Below are 17,762 nucleotides of genomic sequence, written 5' to 3'. Positions count from 1 at the left end.
AATTTTGTTTTTTGATTCAAGAAAGTGTTTTTTTTTTTTAAATTGTAGCTCTTAGTACTTATTCTTTTTGGTGTTTTCCTTTGCTTTTCCCTCTAAGGCACTCTTATTTTCCATATGATATGTCTTTTTGCCTACCAATGTCAAACTAGGTGGCTTGAAACAAGAGAAATTTACTGTCTCACAGTTCTGGAGACCAGAAGTCTGAAAGCAAGCTGTCAATGGGACCTTACTCCCTTCAAAGGCTCTAGGGAAGGGTCTGTCCCAGGCCTGTCCTAGGTTCTGAGCGTTCCCTGGCTTGTGGCAGCAAGCTCCAGCCTTCACGTGGTCTGCCTGTGAGCACATCTGTATCCAAATTGCCCCCCTTTTATAAAGGCAACAGTTACCTAGATTAGAGGCCCACCCTGCTCCAGTATGACCTCATCTTAGCCAACTACATCTGCAATGACCCCTATTTCCAAATAAGTTCACATTCTGAAGTACTTAGGGTTAGGACTTCAACCCATGATTTGAGGTGGCGGGGGGTGGGGGGGGGGGGCAATTTAACCTACAACACTGCATTTCCCCAGTTTCTCTTTGGGAGAGAATCCATAGGCCCAATGTCCTTTGAGACTCCAGAAAACTCAAATCCACGCCTACATCTCTCCAATCATTTGGAGGGGAAACATATGCCCACTGCGAGTGGTAACATGTTATCTGTGTTTCTCCAGGCAGTGTTGAGGGTCCCTGATCAGCCTCTTGCTAAACCAGATGGGGAGAAATCCCCAGATGAAACTGGTAAGGGAGGGTGAGCAGGCAGACGTGAGCAGCATGCTTTCCTAATAGAGCTGGAGCCCACACTAGCGCATACTGCAAATTAATCTTACTTCAATTACTTTTCTTAGATCAGAGAATGGCCCATTGAGTCAAACCCAGAAACGGCAAGGGATCCAGCCAAGCTACATAGAGAGATGGGGGGCTGGACCCTCCTGGTTCCAAATCATAGTCCAGAGTCATCACATCATATGAATCAGCCTCAAAGTATGAATTCTAGAAGAGAACTTTTTGGCAGGTCCATTCAAAGCAGACCCGTAACCTTGGTGATGTTTATTTGAAACAACCCTCACTCTCCTGAATTCAGCACCCAGCTGAACTGCCCAGCTGTGCCCTCTGCCACAATCCTGAAGTATTGTATCACTATGGTATGGTTTGGCCAGATCCACCAACATCTGGTCTCTTATTGACTCCATATTTTTCTTTTTGACTATTTTTTCTTTCTGTAAATAAATATCGTAAAATGTATTATGTTCTGTGACTTTAAGTGAAATGATATATAACAAAACCAGTTTTACCATGTTAGTTGTTACAAACAAGAGTTAAGTTCCTATGGCATCTCATCAATGTTATAACGAAACAACATTGAATGAAATAACATTATTCGAGGACCTGCTATATTTAAATAGATATATTTTAAAATTTAGAAATCATATCACAACTATAAGTAAAAACGCAGTGCCCTTGTTATGACTCGAAGGTGTCTTTAAAAGTTAATACTCTAAAAACTAAATAATGTCATCAAATTCTTGCTAGATGCTCTTGCCTACCTGAAAAATTTGAACCTGAGACAATCTTTTTGTTAAAATAAATGATTAGCAGGTGATGGAGAGATGTTAAAAACATATTAGCACCTTCTTTAAGTTATCATCTGTACTAATGAAGAGCTGTAGATGGACTATCAGGTGATGGAGAGATGTTAAAAACATATTAGCATCTTCTTCAAGTTATCTGGACTAATGAAGAGCTGGAGTTGAACTAACACTCCCCCTGTGTGATTCAGTGCTTTTCGGAACTCTGCTGAGTCCTGCATAGGTCCTCCCTAAGGTACTCCATCCTCACTTGAGGAGACGCTGAAGCAATGGAAAGAGAACTGGAGGGAAATGCATTAGTGTCGCTAAGTCACTTCCTTATATCAATCAGAAGTTGATGTGTAAAAACCACCCCAAAGCTCATTGGCTTAAAACAACATTTATTATTGTAGCTCGTGCAACTTTGGATCAGCTGGAACTCTGTTGATCTTAGCTGGATTTGATCATGTGACTGTGTGCTTGGTGGGGCTTTGCGTAAGACATTATATGCTTTTAAAATATTCAAGATTCTCATATTTTTTTGTTATATATTTCTAGGACTCAACAACTAGTCAATGTAACTACATTTCCAAAGAATCTGTGTTTATATTTCTACTAGAGGCCCGGTGCACAAAATTCATGCATTGGGGGGGAGGGGCACTCAGCCCAGCCTGCACCCTCTTGTAATCCAGGACCCCTTGGAACCCTCGGGGGATGTCCAACTGCAGGTTTAGGCCCCCCGTGGGATCGGGCCTAAACTGGAAGTTAGATATCCCTCTCACAATTCAGGACCACTGGCTCCTAACCGCTCACCTGCCTGCCTGATCGTCCCTAACCACTCTGCCTGCCTGCCTGATCACCCCTAACTGCTCGCCTGCCTGCCTGATTGCCCCTAAATGACTCTGCCTCGGCCCCCGCCACTGTGGCTTCGTCCAGAAGGATATCCGGAATGACATCGGAAAGGTCATTTGGCTGTCCGGTCTAATTAGCATATTATGCTTTTATTATTATAGATGATTCTCTGGATTTGTTTCCAAGGTTCAAAGACTTGGAATATTAACTGAAGGAATTTTCCCTTGACTTTTTATAACCTTTATCCCATTTCCTCATGCAGAATAAAGTCTATTTTAGTGAAAGTTCCATGTGCCCTTGAAAAGGATGTGCTTTACGCTGTTGTTGGGTTGAGCATTCTATGTATGTCAATTACATACAGTTGTTTGATGGTGTTGTTCAGTTCTATATCCTTGCTGATTTTATGTCTGCTAATGCTATTGGTGACTGAGAGAGCAGTATTAAAGGCTTCAAAAATAATTGCGGATTTATCTATTCACTTTTCAGTTTGCCAGTTTTATTCCTGTATATTAAAGCTATTTTGTTATATACACTTTAGAATTGTTTTGTCTTCTTAGTGAATAGACCCAATTATTATTATGTAATGTTTCTCTTTATCTATAGTAATTTTCTTGGCTCTGAAATTCACTTTGATATTAATATAGTCACTGATGCATGTGGCTTTCTTATGGTTAATGCTTGCACGGTATATAATTTTTCATCCTCTCAATTTTAACCTGCCTATTTCATCATATTTCAAGTAAATTTCTTGTGGACAGCATTCAGTTGGGTCATTTTAAAAAATCTCAGTTTGGCTATTTCTGACTTTTGATTGGTATGTTTAGACCATTTACATTTAATGTATATATTGATATGTTTGGAGTTAAGTCTACCATTTTATTTCTATTTCTTCCCTCTATTTTTTTTATTCCACTGTTCTTCCTTTCCTGGGCTTTCTTTTATTTTTGGTTATTTGGACATGTTTTAGTATTCCATTTTAATTTTTGTGTGTTTTTACTGTATGTATTTGTATAGTTATGTTTAGTGGCTGCTCTATTGATTACAGTATATGCTTAATTTGTTACAGTCTATATAGAATCAATATTTTATCACTTCAAGAGAAATTTAGAAACTTTGCCATCATATATGTGTTTACCCTCCTCATTTATGTTATAGTTGTCTTATATATTACATTTACATACATTAACATTTCCAACAGACAATGTTCAAAGTTTCACTTTTAGTTGTCAAAATATTTTTAAAAACCCAAGAGAAAAAAAATGGCCCATTATTTTTACTAAGATATTTACCATTTTATGGCCTGTTATTAACATTTATTTTGCTCTTCTTTCATTCCCAACCTTCCAAGTCCCCTACCATTCCCCCTTTTAAAGAACTTCCTTTGGCAGTGCTCTGAAAGCAGATTTAATGGTTATGAATTATCTTACCTGGCAATGTCTTTATTTACCTTCATTCCTGAAGGTTATTTCTTCTAGGTATGGAATTCTGAGTTGACAGTTCTTTTCTTCCAGCACCTTACACATGTTGTTTTATTTCCTTCTCATCTCCATGGCTTTTGATGTAAAATCTACAGCCAAAAATGGCAAAGTATTATAGAGGAATGTCATACAGTTAATAAAAATAGTGTTATTTTTTCTGGATTTTGTATTGTTTGTAGTATTTGTTAGCTTAAAATTTGTGATTTATTTTCATTTTCTTCTTTCATTCAAAATAAATATTTACATTCATACTTAAATATATTTTCTTATTTTTTTTCTTCTTTTAAAAGAGGGTCACTCAAAATGGTGTAAGCTTTGACCTCACACAAATTAGATCAAGCCCTAGCCTTCCATGCCTTCAAGGAGATACCAGGTATTGGGTGAGTCCCAGTCAGATCCCTCCTTCTTGGCATAGTACATATATAGCTGAAAAAATCTGTAGGAGGTGCCTAGACAGACAGGTAGCCTCCCACAGATTCCCACAGGTCAGAGAATCAAGGTGAGCCAAGCACCTGAAAGAGGCATGTGGGTGGAGCACCAAAAGCCAACAGTCCCAATTGGAAATCAGAATCAGGTGGGCATATGAGGATCAGCCAGCATGGCTGCAGGACTAGATGCATAACATGAAGGACTAGATGCTCCCTCCCATCTTATGTGAGCCCCTGAGGATTTAGACATAACCCAGTAGAAAAGAAGAATATTAAACAGACTGAGATTTCAACCTCAATCTCTCCCCCTTCTCCTCTCTCCTACCTCTGCCCAGCCATTCAGGTCTTGCCCCTGTTTCTCCCACAATAGGCCACGCACACCCTAGCCCAGCCTCAGGGCCTTTGCACTTCCTGTTCCTTCACTCAGATGGATCCTTCTTCCTTGGGTCTTCATGAGCTTCATTCCTTCACATCTTCCGAGTCTCTCCATAAAGGCTGCCTCGTGGGGCATGTCCTCTGAACACCCTGGATAAAATAACACTCATTCTCCATCACTACATATTTCTTCCCTACTGCCTGCTTTTCCTTCAGAACACTTCTCACCACTTATGACATTCTCTCGTATATTTATTTGCTTTTCACCTGTCTCTTCTACTGGAATGCAAATTAGCTTCCATAGTGGCAGAGATTTTTATCTGACATGTCAAGGTTATATTCCTACCCCTTAAGAAAATACCTGGTACCCAGGTGCCCTTGAGACACAATTGTTGAATGACTTAACTAATTAATCAAATCTCAGCAATCTATATGAATGGAAGTTAATAAATAAATTTATATAAGGAAAAAGAAAGTTATATTTACTGCAATTTGGACCTGGATCATCTATGCTTAGTGCTTAGGCTGGTTTTTAAGAGTCTTGCTGAGTATAAAATTCTATAACCTGCCCTGCATTGGTTTCAAAGTTTCTATAATACTGGGATTCTCTGTGTCTGTGTCAAGGATCATAGACATCCCAACCTTGGTGGCTCTGGACAGCTCACCCTGAAATAGCTGGATTTTAATGACTCCAAGATGTACAGGATAAGCCAAGGGCACCCAGCTTGATTCACACAGCAGTTCCAGCTCGGAGGGATAATTGGAAAGATTATCACCAGGAAATTGTTTACAGGACAAGCAAGCTCCAGACACAGCCATCACCACCCCCAGCCTCGCCTGGTTTTTATTTCATGTAAGGGATTTTCTGAGCGGAGGAAAGGGTATAACCCTGCTTAGTTCGGTGGACTTCCATAGCTCCAGAGACAAAAAGGGGGCACCCAGGGAGGCCAGGGAGGCCAGGGATGTCCAGGACATCGTGAGCCATTGGGTGCCCATGAGGCTATACGATGGTTCTGGCCCTGGGCCCGCACACCCATGTGCCCATGGGGACCAGGCAGATGACGAAAATAAGCAAAGACGGACAGATAGAAGCCAAGGCAGACAGGACATCCATATCCCTTCTTAAGTGGGCGGCTCTGACCAATTTTTGCCAAACAGGGATGCCAATGTGGCCAGATTTTTTGATTTCTCATTAAAAGCCAGAAATCCAAATTTGTATGTGAAATTTCCCAATTTTAAACGTTGGCAACAGAATCAAAAAATTTTAAAGCACTATTTTCTCATTAATATTTCCATGTAACAAACCACTCCAATTGTAGTGACGTAAAGCAGACCTTTATTAGGCCCATGGATGGTCTGTGTCAGAAGTCTGGATGGGGCACAGTGGGGACGGCTTGACTCTGCTCCACAGACTGGGGCTTCAGCTGGGAAGATTCAAGTGGCCGTGGCTAGAATCATCTGGGAGCTTCTCTGCTCACATATCTGGTGCCCAGGCTGGGATGACTCAAAGGCTGGGCTCAGCTGGACTGTCCACTGGAGCGCCTACATGTGGCTTCTCCACGTGGCCTGGGCTTTTCACACCGTACCCTGGGTTCCGGGGCAGAGTGCCCAGAGAGTCAGCAGTGCATAGGCAGATGGGGAGCACTGACCATCCAGAGAGGGAGCACTCAAGGATAGCCTTTTATGATCTACCTTTTAGTCTCATAGTGTCACTTCCACCTACTCTACTGGTCAAAGTAGCCACAGACCCACGCAGATTTCAGGGAAAGAATACACAGACTTTTTTTTTTTTAGTATATCTTTTAATTGATTTCAGAGAGGGAGAGAGAGAGACAGAAACATCAATGATGAGAGAGAATCACTGATTGGCTGCCTCCTACACGCCCCTACTGAGGATCAAGCCCGCAACCCAGGCATGTGCCCTTGACCAGAATTAAACCTGGACCCTTCAGTCCACAGGCCGATGCTCTATCCGCTGAGCCAAACAAGCCAGGGCTACACAGACTTCTTATGGGAGGAGTGTCAGAGAATTTACATCCATTTATATGCACCGTGTGGCCATGCCAAATGGGTCTGCAGGCTGGATTTGGCCAGAATGTTGCTGGCAGCACCTCTCAAGGGCAGAAGTGAAGGAAGACCTGGCTTACACGGTGGAGTGAAGACTAGCACTAACATCCCCAGGGCAGAGATATGGGTGCAGAGCCAAGAGCAGATGGCTGTCTGCCAGGGAGGACTTCCCTTAGAACACACAGCCAAGTGAGACCTGGTCCAGACCCCAATCCACACACCATCACGGTGCCTGCTCACCGCCATCCTTCCCCTGTGCACACTCAGGTCCATCCCAAGCCACAGTCTGACCCAGAGCACATCCTCAGCATGGCTGCAGCCTCCACTTCCTCATGGACCCAGACCCCAACCATTTTCTCTCCTACCTTCCTAGGAGAATCTTTCTTAAGTCATGGGGCATAGAAGGCTGATTCCACTCCTTCTCTGAAACCTGACATACGTGCCTCTGGTGCCCAAGTGCTCCCAAGAGGGAAATTCCTTCCTGACTGATCAATTACCTTCCCAAAGGCAATCCCAGGGGGACTGCACAGAAAAGGGTGTGCAAGGGAAGAGGGAACACAGACCATGAGAACTGTACTCTCGGCCTCTTTATATATCCATTCTTTCATGCACCACAATGACCTTTGGGAAGCAATGGTTTCCATTTAAGAGATGAGCAAATTGACTTTCACAGAAAGTACATAACTGGGTTCATACCAGGCGGAACCATGGGATTGGCTTTGAACAACACTTGTGTGGGGGGCAAGAGATCAGCCTGCTTAGAGTAGAGGAGGTGGGTGAGGGAGAAATCTGGTCGCCCAATGGGGCCCAGACTATGAAGAGACTTTACGACCTATAGAGGATCCTCAACTTGATGAGTCAGGCAATAGGAAACCATTCAATATTCTTGAGCTGAAGGGTGACTACTAATTAAGGCCAGTGATGATACAAGCAATTCCTTACAGAGTGTCTTATTTTGCAGATCTTCTTTTCCATGCATTTCCTCATCTGATTTCCACCCAATGTGATTAGGCTCCCCATTTGCCAGATAAGCAAAGTAAGAGTCCCAGAAATTACAATATGCCAAGGCCTCCTGTCTCCGCACCCCAGTCAGTGAGGGGCAGTGGAGACTGCCTGGTACTGGACTTCTGCCATTATGGCCACCTACCATCACTCCCCTGTCCAATCTTCTCCTTTTGGGAACTCTCCCTTCCATCTCTGACTCCAGTGATTTTAATGAGGCTGTCAGTCGTGTGTTCCTATAGGGGGTGGGCACAAGGCCAGACTGACCAATCAGAATCCTTCTCATGGGTGCTAGGGGAGAGACAGTCTCCGTGTTTTCTGTAGGGATACCAACGATGAGAATCATGTAAACCTGGGGCCTCTGGCAACCATCTTTACTGCCATATGGGGATTCCTGCTTGAGAATGAAGCCAACAGAGAGAACAGCTGGGCAGAGAGGTAGAAGGAGGGAGACTGCCCTAAAGACACCAATGAGAGGCCCAGATTCAGCCATGCCTTGCCTCTCAATTGTGAGAGCCACTTGGACTTACTTTGTTACTTGTACTGAAAGCAGCCCCGACGCACAGATTTAGGGGTTAGTTATGATGCACTTCAAGTTTTAGAACCACTGGTCCACACAGCTCACATTGGCCTCTTTCCTCCGACCAGCTATTAGCTCAGACAGACATCGGACAAAATTCTGGACAGAGATGTGAGGGGAATCTGTGGGGAGGGAGCATCTGGGAAATGTGTACATTCATAATAAGAGACGTAGGATGAAAGGTTGTACCCGTTAAGATGCTTTTGGTTTCAAGCGAAAGAGAATCCGGTTACTGGGAGCTTAAATAAATACGGGTTTTATTTTCCTCACTTTCTAAACTTCTAAAAGTAGGCAGTGCCTAGCATTGCTTCGATGGCTCAGCAATGCTTGTGGCTTTGGGGAAAGTGGAGGCTTCCACGTATGTCTCATTGGCCAGAATTGGCACACGGCACCTCTGACAGCAAGGGAGGCTGGGAAATTCGGTTTTTCCAACCTTTATAGTGGAGGCAGGCAAAGAAGGCTGGGGATGACGTCGGCTGAGTTGAGTTCAGCTGAAAAGTTCCTGACAGGAAGTGTTACCTGCTTCTTCCTCGGTAGTTGGGGGATTAATAAAATGGTTCGGGTCAGGCTCAGGTTTGGTACGCAAATAAAATGAGGCTCCACCACAGCTGGTACAGATTTCTCCACCATGTCTGTCCACTTGTCTTATCTTAACGGTCTGTTTTTCACAGAATCATACTTCCTGGAATATCAGAAGGATGGGCGCTCAGAATTTACCATAAGAAGTGAACAGGATAGAGCAGTTCGGGTTCAGACGCGGTCTGTCACTTTCATGCTGCGTGAACTTGGGCAAGTGGCTCTACCTTTCTGAGCCTCAGTTTCTTCATCTGTGAAATGGAGCTAATGAGAGTCCTTATTCCCCCCAGAGAGGTTATGAGGGTGAAATGAGATCAACCATATGAAGCAATGAGCTCTGTGCGGTGTATAAGGTAGGTGCTCAGTGAACTGGTACCTATTAAGGTCATTATCATCAATTATTTTAGCACACAACTAGTGTCGTAGGGTTAAGGAAGTTGCTGTTCAGATGTCAGGACATGAAAAACTAATGGGCAGGTTTCTTATTACACCTGCATTAACAATATGCAAAATTAGATTCTCATTGGCACGTCCGTCAGCCTCATCATAAGCATGAACATGGTACCCTTGAGTGGAGGCGAGGGTGCCTTCCCTCTTAGCTACTTTATCAGAAGCTCAAGCCGAGTGGAGGAGGGGAGGTCAGTGACTGTCCCTCCTCCCAGGATGGATGGAGGTGGCAGCATTCTGAGCTGCCCTCCACACTTCCTGACATTTGTGGTTTAATCAAGTCCCATTAATCCCTCCCAGTTTCAAAGCCCGACACAGGAACCACAGACTCCCACGGCCTCTGACGGGAATCGTGGGGCTAAAGCCAAGGCGAACGCTTTGAAAGGTAATTAGTGTCCTTTGAATCCAGCGCTCTTTGATTCTGCTTCCTGGCTTTAAACGGTCACAGGAGATTTTGCGGCAGGGGAAAATATAAAGGCAGCATCAGGAGATCCTTACTGGCTTTCTGCTGCCTCTCAAATCCGGCCTAAGAGAGAACACTTGTGCATATGTTCAAGGGTGGGTGAATTGTTGAATTGATTGGGGGGGGGAGGGGCATATTCATTCATTTAGGCTCACACACTGTACACCAAGCACCAATTCTAAGCACTGGATATACAGTTTTCATTGATCATTCATTCAATCATTAATTCATCTCTGTGCCAGACACTGAGCTAGGCCCCAGGGCTATAAACTTGTTTGGTGAAAGAGGCAAACAATAAACAATAAATAAAAATAATTGCTGTTGGGAATAAAGTACCAACAATTAATTAAACTGGGTGTTCATTCAAAGAAGAGAGCAGGGAACGTCTTTACAATGTCTAGTTAGGGAAGATCACTCTGAGAAGAGAACAGTGCCAGTGGACATCATGATATATACAAGCCAGTCATTTAATACAGGATCATAGAGGGTAACTTATTGATACAGGTTTGCACTGGTTGCCATGGCAACCCATAGACCATTATCAGCTCTGTTTGTGGAAAGCTTAAGTTTTTTGTTTTTTTTAAAGAAGTCAATACAGGCTACATTTGCTGTTGTAACAGCTCTGTCTTAAACCGAAGGTGGAATTTTGGTCCACACATCTAACATGGCTTGGCTGTGGCACTGACCACACCACCATTCTCACTCCAGGACTCAGTTACTACGGCAGAAGGAAGAGAGAATTCTGGGGAGCCTGAACCTGCTGTTAAACGTTCCAAGCCTGAAAGAGACATGTGTTATTTGTACCCACAAATTACTGACCAGATCTTGTCACATAGCCTCAACCCCACCACAGGGAAGTACCATCCCAGGTTTCATGCCCAGGAGAACCAGATGTGTTTGGTGAACAGTGTAAAGGCCGCGTTAGTGAGTAACTGGACTAAGCCCTGAAGCAGAGAAACAGGACGTGTGAATTGTGGACAGAAGAAGCAGAATGTGCAAGGACACAAAGGACTACAACAGTCTGAAGTGTTCAGGTAGGTAGAGTGCTAGCAGGAAATAGAGCTGAAAAGATAGTCACAAAACCCTGTATGATAGATACTATTATTATCTCCATTTTTGAGATGAGAAAATTGAACCCATGTGGTCTGATCTCAGTGTCTACATTCTTCATTTCTATGCCATATTGTCTATAAGGTGGGGAAGGGCCAGATTACAAAAGATCTTTAATGACAAACTAAGGAGTTTGTCAGGCCAGGCAGCCACATTTACAAGCTGTGGGGGTTGTAGTTGTTGAAAATATGTATATTTTATCTGCATATTAAATATACAGAAGTAGTCTTCTCCCCTTGGTTCTTCTTAAAATGGGAGGCCCTCTTAGTGTATCTTTTCTTTGCCCTCTTTTAATACAGATGAGGTCACAGCGATATATTTCTCTTCAGTAAGGAAACAGACCACGGATAATTATTAATGATCACTAAAATTCGTTTCCTTGTAAAAATGGTAGGGAATGTGGTAACCAGAAAGAATCATGTTACCACCATCCTATTGTAACCTGTAGAAATGTTGGATCATTTAGATATTTTAGAGATTTTGCGAAATGTCCCAATTTAAAAATATTGACTTAAAGCATGGTGCAAAATACACCTATAGATCAAATGCTCAGGGGAGCAGAATGCATCCTCCACATGGCAGCCAGTCTCTCAGATGGCCTCTGTGATACCATCTACTGATACTTATTCTCTTGCATCATCCTTCCATATATTTATACTACAAAATATATTTTATTTTTAATTTAACTTGTTAAAGCGGGAAAGTTGATTAACAGCACAGAATGATGTTATGCAAATTGAATAATTCATTGCTGGTCTGAGGCTTGCCTTGTTTTACACTTAGTAGAATTTACATTGTCTTCACAAACAGCAGATATCAGTATTTAAAGGAATTTATAATGACCTGTTCAAATAGGCAATCATCTTGGTGGCAAACTTTTGTTGAAATCTTACAAAACTCAAGCTTTATTTAAAAGCCAACGTAGCCGAAACCGGTTTGGCTCAGTGGATAGAGCGTCGGCCTGCGGACTGGGGGGTCCCGGGTTCGATTCCGGTCAGGGGCATGTGCCTGGGTTGCGGGCACATCCCCAGTGGGGGTTGTGCGGGAGGCAGCTGATCGATGTACCTTTGATAAAATATATTAAAAAATAAAAATAAAAAAAAAAAAATAAAAGCCAACGTAATTGAAAAATAGGTTCTCCCTGTAAAGGCTTAAGTAACCAAAGCTTGAAACAGTTAATTGAAAAGTAAGCAAACGAAACAACAAAGCCCCTGCAGCAGACCCTGCTGAAATGCTTTTAAAAATCTAAATGAGCCCACCTGGTGTGGCTCAGTGGTTGAGCATTGACCTATGAACCAGGAGGTCACAGTTCATTTCCCAATAAAGGCACATGCCCGGTTTGCAGGCTCGATCCCCAGTAGGGGACATGCAGGAGGCAGCTGATCAATGATTCTCTCTCATCATTGATGTTGCTATCTCCCTCTCCCTTCCTCTCTGAAATTAATTTAAACAAATAAATAAATAATCTAAACGAGCTTAATCTTTTCAAAAGTTATTTTCGCTTAAAAGCTATAAAATCAGTCATCTTAAATCTACAAAGAAAGGAGGTCTTTATGGCACCATCTCTTTAGAACCTCCTCTTTTTCATCAAATTTGGCCACAAATTTGCCTCTTGCAGAAAAGGCCAAGTACAGTGGGGCCTTGACTTACAAGTGTCCCGACTAACGATGTACAAACATGGAAGAGTAACTGCCTAGGCAAGCAGAAAAGTGTTCCGAACTAGCATGCAAATAACATGGAGTTCTGGGTTAATCTCTGGAACTCCATCTGAACCATGACTATGACTTTGAATGGGATCTAGAACGGGAACTTGGAGCTCTTCTGGGTGGCGGGACACATAGGAGCCCTCCAGGGTGGAGCAGGTAGGCGAGGTTTGGCACGAGGCTGGCTCCTCGATCTAGATTTTTATTTCATATCACCTTTTCCATCTCCTTCGGGGGAATGATCGAGAACGAGACCTGTGTGGAGACTCCCCATACTCATCCCTAGACCTGTTTCGAGAGTGCAATGGGAGGCCTCATCGGCCTTGGGCTTCGCTTTGCTCTTTGATCTAGATTTCCAGCCTTTTGCCCGAGACCGTGAACAACCTTTGCTCGGAGACCTGGATCAGGAACGACTCTTTGAGATACTGTGCCATCTGCTGCGGCTGCTCGACTGGTGACCTTGATCTGCTTCCAGTGTAAACCGCCTAAGGTTAGTTCGTGCTTTATCTTTAATGAGCCTAATATTTTTGCCACTTGTTTCTGTGCCATCCCGTTATCCAAAGCAGGCTTCATGTGAGAGTAGGAGCGGGACTCGGTTTGACCCCTTCGTTTGTGAGTTCTTTGCGAGCATCTGCATCGGGTACTTCGCCGGTTTATCTCATGAGACGCTTTAAATCTTGCCAACTGTAACGACTAGAAAGATTTCTACCCTAAGCCTGAATTCCGTTCCAACAGGTGGGCCGTATATGTCTCTTCCCGCCGCTCTCCGCCTGCTGTATCCTGCTCCACCCCGCGGCATCCGTAGCTGTAGCCATGGAGACAGCGCCCTGTGCTCCGTGATCACGCACCGCAGAGGTTCTTGCGGTTCATCTGTACAGGGTGTAGGGAGGCCTCCAACTCCATGAAGCAGTACCCATTTTTAAGGTCTATTTCGAGGAGTCGGCCATCGTCACTGAAAAGGCGCTGGATGTCCTTCTCCCAGACGTGGTAGTCAGGGGTCCCCATGGAGACGTGGCAGATCCCCATTCCCCTCCCCCCCCCCCCCCACACACACACACCCCTGCCACCACCACCGCCAGGGCTGACCACAGGCAGAAGCCGCGGTCCAGTACTGGGTGGCAAGAGCCCAAACCCCACTTCACAGGACAGCCGCGGCCAAGTCCAGCCCACAATGGCTCCAGCCTTTCCTGTATTGAATCAGGGCTGGCCGATGTGAGCAGTAGAATGCGGCAGAGGGGACAGTGTATGGATTCTGAATCTAGCTCACAAAGGCAGTGAGATTCTACCTTGTTCTTTTAAATCACTTACTCGGGGGAGAGCCGCCACCATGGCATGAGGTCACTCAAGCTCTCCTGCGTTGAGGCCCATGTACCGAGGAACGGAAGCCCCCCGCCTACAGTAGGCACTGACTGGCCAGCCTCCTGAGTGAGCCTCCTTGAATGAGAATCCTTCAGCCCCCAGTCAAGCCTTCAGATGAGTGCAGCCCCAGCAAGCCCCTAACTGGAACCGCATGAAAGACCCTGAGCCAGAACCACCTGACTGCACTGCTTTCAAATTCCTGACCCATAGAAACCATGAGAGATAATAAATGATCAGTATTGTGTTAATCCAGGGTTTAGCAAACTTTTATATAAAGAGAGTAAAAATATTTTAGCCTTTGTGGACCACATAGTCTCTGTTCAAACTATTCAGCTCTGCACAAGTACCCATAGGTTATACATAAACAAATAGGCATGGCCGTGTTCCAATAAAACTTTATTTACAAAACCAAGCGGTGAGCCAGGGTTAGCCTGAGGACTACAGTTAGCAGACCTCTGAGGACAATGGTTTGCAAAGCCACTTCGTTTCGTGATTTTTTTTTTATGCTGCAATACAGAACTAACCTACTCCCCGAATTTGTGGAGTGACCTGAATGAACACCTCACATTTCAGACAAAGCACTGTCGGCAATTTGGACACCAGATTAGAAGCTCCTGGCAGGGCAAGCATAAAAAGGCAATGGTCCCAGGAAGAGATGATGATGAGCCAGGCTTGAGTGGGAGCTGTATGGACCCAGGTGATGGCATACATGTCTTTTATGCTTCCTGCCAATTAACGGCACAAGAATGATATTAAAGCCGTAATGGAAACCTTTCCCTTGAATTCTCCCTGCACTGTCTAGTGCTGACTTTAAACTGTCCGAATAATGAGCAAATGGGACAGTGCTGAGCAAAGCTGGCATGGGGCACGCTCTTAAGCTCTTAATGAGATTGCCAACATCAACTGAGCCATGAGCCTAGAACAAAGAAACACCCCAAGGAGGGCCCTGGGAACACTGCCTGTCACCCAGTCTCTGCCCCTTCCGTGTGTCCTCTGCAGCCTGTTCCTCACAGCTCCTCTGAGGACCCAGTTCCCACCCGGCTAGGGTCAAGGCTGCAGCTGGGCCAGTGCACAGCCTGGGATAGACCTGAGCCTGAAACATCTGTACATGTGGGGATAGGGCAGCAGAGGGAGCAAGATGCTCAGGAGCTGGGGAGTGTGGGGGCGGGATGGAGAGGCAGAGGATGGAAAATTCAGGAAAGAAGGAGAAAAAGGGAGGAAAGGGGAGGGAAGATAGAATCAAATAGGCTAGATACAGCGTGTAAACATTTCAGAATCTGGCTTCTCCCCTGGCCTATCCCTGTGGATTCCATTCTATAGCAACCTAGGTAGCTCCAGCCTTTGATCCCAGGGCTGCGCAGAATAGTGACAGTCTTCCAGAAATCCCAGCAGCAGTTTGGGGGTTCCCTCTAATTGGCTCTCAGTGCCCACATGCCCAAGCAATCACTGTGACTAAGCAATACCTAAGTCCAGTGCTCAATGTCCAGTCCTCCTGGATGGAGGGAAGGAAACCAGGGCATTTTCCAGGAGAAAAGGGAATGGATGCTGGGAGGGTGGAGTCACAAACCATGATTGCCCCCTTTAGAATGCACTGGCTGGTCAAGGATTTCCTTTCCGATCCCTTCCTTGTACAAAAGGAGAGATCAAGCTCAGAGAGGGGAGGGATGTGCCTATTGTCAGACAGCTTGTCAGTGGTGCTATGGACTGAATGTCTGTGAGCCTCTAAAACTGGTAGTTAAAGCGCTAACCCAAGGGTGGGCAAACTTTTAATTCGAGGGCCACAATGGGTTTTAAACTGGACCGGAGGGCCGGAACAAAAGCATGGATGGAGTGTTTGTGTGAACTAATATAAATTCAAAGTAAACATCATTACATAAAAGGGTACGGTCTTTTTTTTCAATAGTTTTATTCATTTCAAACGGGCCGGATCCGGCCCGCGGGCCGTAGTTTGCCCACGGCTGTTCTAGGCCCTGCTCTCTGGCAACGGTCTCCTCAGGGGCAAGGCCAAAAGAGCCAGGCCCCCAGGGAGCCAGTGGGTCTGAGGCCACCAGTTAAGATGTCCAGGGCAGGGGCTGTGAGGTCTTACACAAGGGCTTGAAGTATGGGCCGAGTTTGTATGTGTGGAGAGCAGGGAGGAGGACAGGGGTTTCCTCAAAGGGAGTTTTCTCTCCTGGCTCTCTCTCCTTTGAGAACCTAACAGTCTGGTGGCAGAATAAGACAGGTGGACAGACAGTTGCCACCGAGTGTGACCAAGCTATTATGGGACAAGCATTTAGAGAGGGTGTAAGGCCCTCGCCTAGCTTGGGGAGATCAAGAAGGCTTCCTGGTGGCAGTGATGTTTATGCTGAATTTTGAAAGATGAGCACCAGTTAGCGAGGAAGAGAGGAAGGCCTTCCCAGTGATGGGAACATCATGTACAGAGGCATAGAAACACAAAAGCTCATGATGTGGTTGCAAAACAGTAAATAGCTCCCTATCGCTAGATGTGCCAGAGGAAAGTGGGCAATGAGGCTGGGGATGTAAGCAGGTGCAGATGGCACAAACTGTGTCTGAAGCTGGCCAGGGCCCTAACTTTATTCCCCTAGCTCTGGGGGAACAGGGAAGTGTGGATTGTAAGATGGGCAGTCACCGCTCGTAAATAAGCAAGTGGCTTTGATCTTGGGCGGGCTGGAAGTGGCACAGGTATATAAATCAGTACTGCTGGTTGTAGGGGGCAGAAGCTGGCCAACTCAGACCACGTTGGCCCAAAGCACAGTTTGGTAAGGATCTTGGGATGACTTGTGTTATCCATCCAAGTTGTGTGAAACGTCTGTGGGGAGATGACTGTGTAACTTGGCACTTTCCTTCTGGAAGACAGTTGAGCAATATGAGCTAAAGCCTAAAACATACATATTCTTCAAATTTCAAATTGTACTTCTAAGAATTTATCCTAAGAAAATTAGTAAGGATGAGGGCAAAGATTTCGCCTCCAGGATGTTCATTGCAACACTATATAGGAAATAGCTGGAAACCATCTGGATGTCCAACACTAAGAGTCTGGTTTGGAGATCTGATGATGGACTATTCTTTACGCATTTGATCTGCTGCTGTGGTGAAGATTGACAGTTCCCAGATGTTTGTCCATGGGCCAAAGCTGCTCAGTAAAAAGTTTTTGCTAGTCTATGGCAAACTCAGAAAAATAGGAACAGCAAAAAGATGTTCATAAAATTTTTTTTTCCTATAACATTATCTCCATTTTACTTCTTTGGCTTGATGATAAGTTTTTACTTCTTTCCAAGCTGCACATAACAAAATATTATTAACTAGAGGCCCAGTGCACGAATTCGTGCACCCTTGGCCTGGCCTGCAGGATCGGGCCAAAACCAGCTCTCTGACATCCCCCGAGGGGTCCTGCATTGCAAGAGGGTGCAGGCCAGGCCAAGGGACCTCACAGGTGCACAATCAGGGCCAGGGAGGAACACGGGAGATTGGCCAGCCAGTGAGGGACCATGGGAGGGCTCCAGGGAGTGTCTGTTCCATCTCGCTCAGTCTCGATTGGCCTGACTCCAGCAGCATACTAACCTACCAGTTGGAGTGTCTGCCCCCTGATGGTCAGTGCATGTCATAGTGAACAGTTGAGCAGCCTTAGCATATCATTAGCATATTATGCTTTGATTGGTTGAACAGCAGACTGGATGACCAGACACTTAGCATATTAGGCTTTTATTATATAGGACTTGAT

The 17,762-nt window shown here is 44.9% G+C and overlaps 1 pseudogene; it reads right to left on the bottom strand.

Annotated features, from left to right (window-relative positions):
- Positions 1-12,757: 12,757 nt before the first annotated feature.
- On the bottom strand, positions 12,758-13,687 carry LOC102762420 (annotated as a pseudogene).
- Between the last annotated feature and the right edge of the window lie 4,075 nt (positions 13,688-17,762).

The sequence above is a fragment of the Myotis davidii genome, unplaced genomic scaffold (genome assembly GCF_000327345.1).
Source record: "Myotis davidii unplaced genomic scaffold, ASM32734v1 scaffold354, whole genome shotgun sequence".
NCBI classification, from domain to species: Eukaryota; Metazoa; Chordata; class Mammalia; order Chiroptera; family Vespertilionidae; genus Myotis; species Myotis davidii.
Note: the sequence above shows the minus strand (reverse complement) of the source record. Positions and strands in the feature narration are given on the sequence as shown.